Here is an 8,170-nt window from a genome sequence, read left to right as displayed (position 1 = left end):
TGCATCCTACAACTCATCTAATCAAGTCAGTGTTTTGTTGTATATCAATACCAGTATAGATCATACCAAATTGTGCAAATTTAATGAATTACACAATATGGATATCATTAAATTACAAAAATAATAGATATTTGTGCTGTTTTTATTCAAGTATTCATAATATTTTTTTATTTTTAAAAGAAACTGTTATTTGTGTTCGTTTCCGTGCATGCTCTATGACAATCGTTCACAGGCTTGGCTGTGGGGTGGAATGGGGTTGGAGCTGAATGGATAAGGCCGAGGGCTGGCGAGCCCCTGCCTAATGTCAGCACCAAACCCACAAGAGATACTCTCCACCATTACGGCCCTGTTGTTGTCGCTTGGGCTTATCTTCATCATGTACAAAACTTTTGCCTTTTACTAAAGATTTCCATGGAGAGGGGCGTCAACAAATAGAGCTAAATAGAGTGAAGGTCTGTGCTGGTTCATAGCCAAATTTGGGAGAAAATTGTGTTGCTTTTTCCAGGTGTTTTTATAAATTTTTGGAGGTAAGCAATCATATTATTTTTTATATTTTTGCTGTGTCTGAATTTACAGTGTTAGTTTTTGTTTTTGGAGTTTGCTTTTCATTTTTTGTGTGTCTACTTTGAGGTGTTAGGTGCCTCCACTATGTCGACTGTTTAAGCTGGCAGGTGGAGGCACCACAGCATACATTTCCAGATTAGAGAAAAAATGGGGTTAAGGTAACAATGTCAAGATTAGATTTCTTGAGAAAGCCGGTACAGAATGTGTTGAAGTTTAGTGTTGAAGATATAAACTGCATTATATTTACATTTATAACATTTATCAGACGCACTTATACAGAACGACGTCATTAGTTACAGGGACAGCCCCCCTGGAGCAACTTAGGGACACAATGGTAGTAAGTGGGGTTTGAACCTGGGTCTTACCTATTACGCTACTACCACCCTCTCATTATATCCCTACCACAGAGCAATGGTTTTGACTTAAGTTTAAGAACAGCAAATATGTTAAGAGAATTTTGAGTCACAGTTTGCTATGTTCAGGGTTGAGAAACAGATAGTTCCCGAAATGTGGGGGTCGTTGAAATGTTTAATGAAACTGTGACTGGTGAAGACATGGGCGAAGGTTTTGCGCAGTAAAGGGTACACCTATGAAAGTGGTGGACGAGGATGGCATCTGAACCTGTGCTTGGAGGATAACCATTCAACAATGGGAAGATCCAAGCACACACCAGGGCCTGAAACAAATACCACAAGTGATAAGTGTTGGGGGAGAATCGGGGCTACATCTACTATCAAGGCATGCCTAAGGTTTGCAGAAAGTGTGGGGAATTAGGACATTTGGCAGAGGAATGCCAAAAGTTATTTTGTGGTAAATGTAGAGAAATAGGGCACAGTTATGATACTTGTACAATTAGTAGAAGGTGCAACCTATTTGGGGAAATTAGTCACCTCTACAGGGACTGCTCCAAATCCTTTGCTAACAAGTTAAGAAGGGTAAGGGGTGGAGCCAGAGTTTTTGGCAGGAACAGAATAATGAGAAGGGGAGGGTGCCATCAGTGGTAGGTGGTGATTTTAATTGTGTTTTATCTAAAACAGATGGGAAAGGAGGAGGTGAAGATGGCTTCACCTGGGTAAGTGGTGATTGCTCTAGAGCCTCCCGTATTGATTTTATGTTCACAAGGGACTGTTCTCCAAATAAAGTAACTTTAACCCCACTCTACTTTTCAGATCACTTTATGCTTTCATGCACCCTGAAATTATCCACAGGTGTGACCACTAGAGGTGGCCTGTGGAAGTTAAACTGCTCCCTGCTGGAGGACGAAGAGATTGTCACAGATTACAGAGAACAATTTGGCCTCTGGCAGTCCATAAAGGACTTCTATAAAACACGATTAGAATGGTGGGAGATGGTAAAAGAACAGACAAAAATATTCTTCAAATTAAGAGGCAAAAAAAAAAAAGAAAAGACAAAGAAAGGGAAATTAAGCGGTTGCAAAAGAGATTACAGAGATATTTTAATCTCTTAAACAGTGGGATGGATAAAAGAATGCACAGGACAAATGAAGGTTTTGGCAGAAACTAAGAGTAAAGTCTTTATGAAAAGTCGGGAAAGAGATATAGAAGAGACAGAAAAATGCACAAGATATTTCTTTAAGAAAATATTGATGAAAGGAAGAAAAATTACAGTTTTAAAAGAAATTGGTAATACCTTCAAAGTATTTTAAAAGAAATTGACACGTTTTATGGGGACCTTTAAAAACAAAAGGAAATAAATGAAGAAATCCTGAAAGAGGTGTTACAGGCTGTAGATAAAAAAACTGGGAAATCAAAGCAGTGCTTTAAACCATGATTTTAGAGTTACAAGATGCTTTGAAAGGTTTTAAACTTGGAAAGTCACCAGGTGATGATGGCCTCCCCGTGGAGTTTTATAAAACCTTTTGGGATATTTTAGCACCAGACATTTTAATGTTTTTTAAAAATCTTTGCGAATTTAGATCAAATCCCTGATAGTTTTAGAGGCGTTTAATAGTCACCCTGTTGGGTAAAAAATTGAGATAAACAGACCTACAAAATTAGCGACCGATCGCACTTTTAAACCTTGACTAAACTTTTTAGTAAGATTTTATTAAAACGTATGTCAACAGTTTTAAAAGACTTGATCCACCCAGACCAAGCCTGTGCCATGCCAGGGAAGAAAATATGGACAGCCTAATACTGATCCGAAATGCCAACTGTTATGCGAGAGACAGAAACATTAGGTTTCTAGTATTAAATTTAGATTTTGAAAAAGCTTTCAATCATGTCTCGCACCAGTACCTGTTTCAGGTACTGGGGGAAATGGGGGTTTTCAAGGCAAATTCTTAAAATGGATGGAATTGCTATATAGGGACAATAATCAAGAGCACCTGGCTGCAGCCCACAGTGGAGCTCCACAGTAGGCGGAAACACGTCACACCACAGTAAAGAAACACGTGACCTGCATAGACACAAAGGAAACTACGCGAGTGGATCGTAAAGGTTGGTACAGAGTCGTTCATATACACACGTGTTGTTTGTAATTTAGTAAACTGATCATGTTGGCACTTTGTATACGTTACAAATATTTCAAACGAAGGTTTTTTTTTTCTAAAAAACTTTTTACCTGCTCCATGGCAGGCAAACACACAGACATGTTTATTTCCTTGCCTTGGTCTCTAAACCATTTTTTGCATTAGAATATGATTTATTGTTGGCATATAGTAGTCAGTTTCAAATTAAAATTTTTGTTTTGTTTTGTTTTTTTTAACAAATTTACCTTCTGTAACATCAGTGTACATTGTTCCATTTACTGCATATTGCACTTTATTCATGTCTCTCATTGTAAAGTACTTCACAAAGAGATTTTATATATTCATAAGTAAAGTAAAGTGAAGTGATTGTCACATGTGATACACAGCAGCACAGCACACAGTGCACACAGTGAAATTTGTCCTCTGCATTTAACCCATCACCCTGAGTGAGCAGTGGGCAGCCATGACCGGCGCCCGGGGAGCAGTGTGTGGGGACGGTGCTTTGCTACTTCTATTCTATTGCTACTTGCTTACTTCTATTGCTACTTCTATTCTCTGTTCTATTATCTACTGCTTTTCTCTGCTTCTCTACTGCTTTTTTTATTGCCCAATCTTTATTAAATTGTATGTCACGAGTAAATGTATCTTTTTTTTTTGTAAAAGCTTTCTCTCCAAATATTCATTTGGTTCTTTCATGTTATTCTGCTAAATCGTTATCATAAAGCACAATGGTTTTGATAAACATGTCATGAAGTAGCATCAAAAGTGTTCAAATGTGAATATGGTGTCCATCAGCTTTTCTCTTTGTTTTAGATGCACATATCAATCTGCAATTCTGCCTCAAAGCCACCATTTCTTTCACTGCCCTCTGTGCCCCACTTTCAGCCCCACTGTCAGGGCAAAGATTGAGGAAAATATAAATGGACACATTCAATGGTATTAAATATAATGTATAGTTATAGATATAAATAGTTATATGCACTTCTTTTCAGCACTTCTGCACTCTCTTTGTTGACTTAAAAGTTACTAATCACATGGTACAGTTCAGTGCATTCATCAGCAAGAAAAAACTTCCTGTTCACCACATTGCTTGATGGCACTTGTGATCTATACCCTTTTGCTTTCATTATATTATAGGGATTGAATGGTCGTTGTTTTATTTATGTTTTTGTTAACATGTACACTTTCATTGTTAGATAAATTGATTGCATTCTATATAACTACATTTATATTACGTGTTCTTTTCTCTCTTCTCTCAGACAATATTATATGTCGGTGCAGGCTGCCATGTAGGGCGAAAGGACACTTTCACTGCCCTGTCTGTAAAAGGAATATCATACGGCGTGGGGATATGGCAAGGCATTTATTGTCATGTCAGCATTCTTCAATGCCAAGTCAGCCACCACTCACTGAGGAGCCCCGTCTCCCTCCAGCTGAACTCTCCGAGGAGCCCCGTCTCCCTCCTGATATCCTCTGTCCAGTGTCTAAACGGTCCTCTGAATTTTTGGTAGACCATTAATATGCTCTACCCTCTGTGCTGAATGAAACTGTGGCTTATGGGAAATCGTTAAAAATTAAATGCCCTCACTGAGGTCTTCTTAGTCTTCTTAAAAAAAACTTCAAGGCTCACAATAGGAGGCATTCAAGCAAATCATTAGATGTTCACCTGGACTGTCATCTGCAGTGTGTTTGTGTAGATGAGACTACTGGCTTATTTGCTGTGCAGAGAACTGGCCATGGGTTTTCTTTGCCAGTTCACGTACAGAGGAAAACATGGGGGAGATCTCACAATGTCAGATGTGAGCTGGAGGAATGTCAGCAATATCAGTTGCTGGCTCAGTGGAGCGGACTAGGCTACAGTTTATGTGAGCACATTCGCTCACTAGATTACTGTAGAGAAACTGTGAAAGAGGTATTTCTTCAAGAAGCTATCTTGATGGAAATGGTAGTCCTAAAAATTCTTCGGAGAGGCCAAGGCTGCGACATGCATAAGGAGACAGAAAGCTGCCCTCATGACACATGTTCCACTTTGTGTGAGGGTAGATTTTGGTGGATCCTCCTCACAGATATGTTTCTCTGTACTTGAGCCTGAAATACAATATTCTGCCGTCTTGGCAGAATATTGTGACTTACAATGCTCAGAGGAATACCTGGCATTGTGCTTGTGCAAAGCCACGAATATCGTGCCCTCATAAAAGAATTGCAAAAGGGAATCTCTTTCAGACACAGAGAGACCTGTTTCAGTCAAATGTGCCACTATCATCAGGTCCCCCATCACTGATGACTCAGGATGGTCCTTCCTGTGAAGACAATGCTGCTGTGGAAAGGAGTATCCGCTATATGTTTAAAGAGAAACAAATTCCTCAGTCTCTTCCAGAAGATGTCAAGTCACAGAAAATGGAATATTAGAAACAGCTCATTCCTTTTGAAACTCAAGGCTATTCTAAATACTAATAAAGCAAGGAGTGTCAGCATGACGGGAATGATTGAGAGTAAGTTGTAATGAATCAGATTAAATCTCAGTGTGGAATTATGCTAATGTTTTGACATTAACATGTGGTTTGTCTTTAACAGATGCTTCAACATACCATAGATTGTGTCCTCAGTGCCACATGGTGTACAGATGCCAGGAGTGGATGAATGGGCTTCATAACTTTGACAACCACATTGTTTGTTTTATCTATTGAACTCTGCCTTTTTCTGAGAGAAAATTTGCAGGAGAGGTTCGCAAAAATAATTTGTACTCATCTGATGTTTGTGTGTGTGAATATGGTATGTTGGTGTATGCATACATTTGTGCCTAAATTTAAATATCTGTCTAATCACAGTCTTCTTCACCCTATTGTGATATTTCAGAACCATGTATCTGTGTCAAGGGTCATTGACTCTTTGGAGGGCGAAGAAGGGTGAAGTTTCCTTCTAGGGATCCCATATTTCAAGCTTATTGCCATTTTGAGATTGCATGTTCTCCTGCCTAAACTGTGGATTTCACCCCCCTGTGGTAGTTATGGACTTACACAGAAAAGGGGTGTTCAACTTAGCAGGTAAGTTTGTGTACAGTTGTGTTTATAGTTCATGGAGTATGTACATGTTCCTAATGAGTCAAGTTATTATAGTGAGTGACTTCAAAGCCCCACCTGAAGACTGCAATGGTGAACATAACACTGAAGCTTTTTGAAACTCTATTCACCTGGAGATGATAAGCCGTGGGTTCTTTCCAAGTAAGTAATGGCAAAAACTTATTCACAGTCATTCAGTGTTTTAAAAGTAATTTAGACTGTAAATAAAAGCATACCATTTTCTGTAGTCAGCATGAAGAATCCGTTTTCAGTTCCACCAAGTTACACGCACTAGGCACCATGGATCGGTAGTGAAACTTGAAAGAGTGACATTGTGCTTAACACTGAGTTTAAAAAACAAGCACTTCACATGAAGCACAGCTTAGCAGTGTCACAGAGGAACTCACCAAACAAAAGGTAACATTGCTTTATTTTTAGAATATGTGCAATAAAGCTCAGTGGTTGTTCCATTTACAGATTTCCCTAATTACTGTCAGGTTGGAGTGGTGAGAAAATTGTGCAAAGCCTGCAACATCGACTCCAAAGGCTCTCATTTTGATCTCATCACCAGACTGAGGGAGAAGATGAAGAGCAGGCAGACATATGATATGGTCTTTCAATATGGGGCATATGGGGTGCCTCTGGTAAGCATCACTTAGTGATTATAAGAAGTAGCATTACATTATTGATTACATTTAATACTGTATACAATGCCATGCGGACATAGTGTAACAGACCATCCACCTGCAAGCAAAGATTAAAGATAGTCTGTGATTGTAATCTTCATGCAGAATGTCCCAGGGATTTTGCTGAACTTCGCCTGTCCTGGAAGCAAATACCAAACATTTGCGTTTATGATTTTGCGAGGGGTTTGGCGGCACACACCAACTTGCAGGTTCCTAATAGCCATTTCATCCACATGAAGGCCGACTGGCTGAGCCCACTGAGGAAAATGTCAATGCTGCAGGGGATGGAAGATTGCGAGTGAATCTTCCATGGCTACATGAAAAGATGGACAGTGAAAAGAAAAATCCTCATCCTGTCACTGGATCATCCGATCATTATGTCCTGTATGACAGATTTCATGAGGGAAATACAAAAGATCCCAAGGACATATTACGTAGAATTCAACTTGGCTGAACAGTCAAGTTGTTGAACAGTTCTTTGCAAGCATGAGGAAAAAAGAATTACTTTTTAAGTAATATGAGCCCATCCACACATGTGTTTTTGATGAGAAACATAATTCATCATTATAACACTGTCACCAACAAGATACTTCTGGAGAGGCAGTTAAGACATGGTCGACTTGGACCGGTCAATATATCATTGTCTGCACTGGGTCAAGCTGTCGTAGGTAAATGATTTTCACAAGACCTGTCATTATTCACAGATTGGTAAATGTCTTGTTTTTGAATAGTATTTGTAATGTATAGGTGAAATGACAGATTTCCTTCCCTGCTGTTTTAAGTGCATTCCCTTCTTCTATAAACAGTGCTTGTTTTTCTTGCATGTGTATTCTTTACTATGCATTCCAAGTAGTGTTTTGTATAAAACCTGTGGAATTCCCTATAGAACCTCTGGTACCAGCTGACAACAAGAAAGGCAATAGTAGGTGAACAGATGCAACTCCTCCTGACCTGTGTGGACCACCGTGTGAAGCTCTGACAAAGCCTGAGAACATTTTGGCCAGCCGTTCATCGTGGTCTTTTGTTCCTCACCCTGGTCAACAACAGCTTGTATGTAAAGTTTGAGATTTCACATGTCATAAAGTAGTACTTTTAGTGCTTATTTGCTTTTCTCATCCACAGTGTATGATACTTATCTGTTTTTTAGCTCAACTATGTTCTGGAAATCAGCAGACCCAAAGATGAGCTGATTGTTAGGTACTGAAGCCATGTAAAAGAGAAATCCTCTTTCTTGACTCATTATACACAAAGACTGGATTTGGTGGCCAACAATATGTTTCACTATTGAGGTCACTAATTTATAAGCATGTTTGGTTTGTTCCAGAGTTTTCAGAAACCTGTTCAGTGTTCCAGGTTAAGTGCATCCCAGA

General features: G+C 39.1%; 1 pseudogene; it reads left to right on the top strand.

Annotated features, from left to right (window-relative positions):
* Nucleotides 1–355: 355 nt before the first annotated feature.
* LOC114763985 (uncharacterized) lies at nt 356–446 on the top strand (annotated as a pseudogene).
* Nucleotides 447–8,170: the final 7,724 nt, after the last annotated feature.

Source organism: Denticeps clupeoides, chromosome 14, assembly GCF_900700375.1.
Source record: "Denticeps clupeoides chromosome 14, fDenClu1.1, whole genome shotgun sequence".
Classification (NCBI taxonomy): Eukaryota; Metazoa; Chordata; class Actinopteri; order Clupeiformes; family Denticipitidae; genus Denticeps; species Denticeps clupeoides.
Note: the sequence above shows the minus strand (reverse complement) of the source record. Positions and strands in the feature narration are given on the sequence as shown.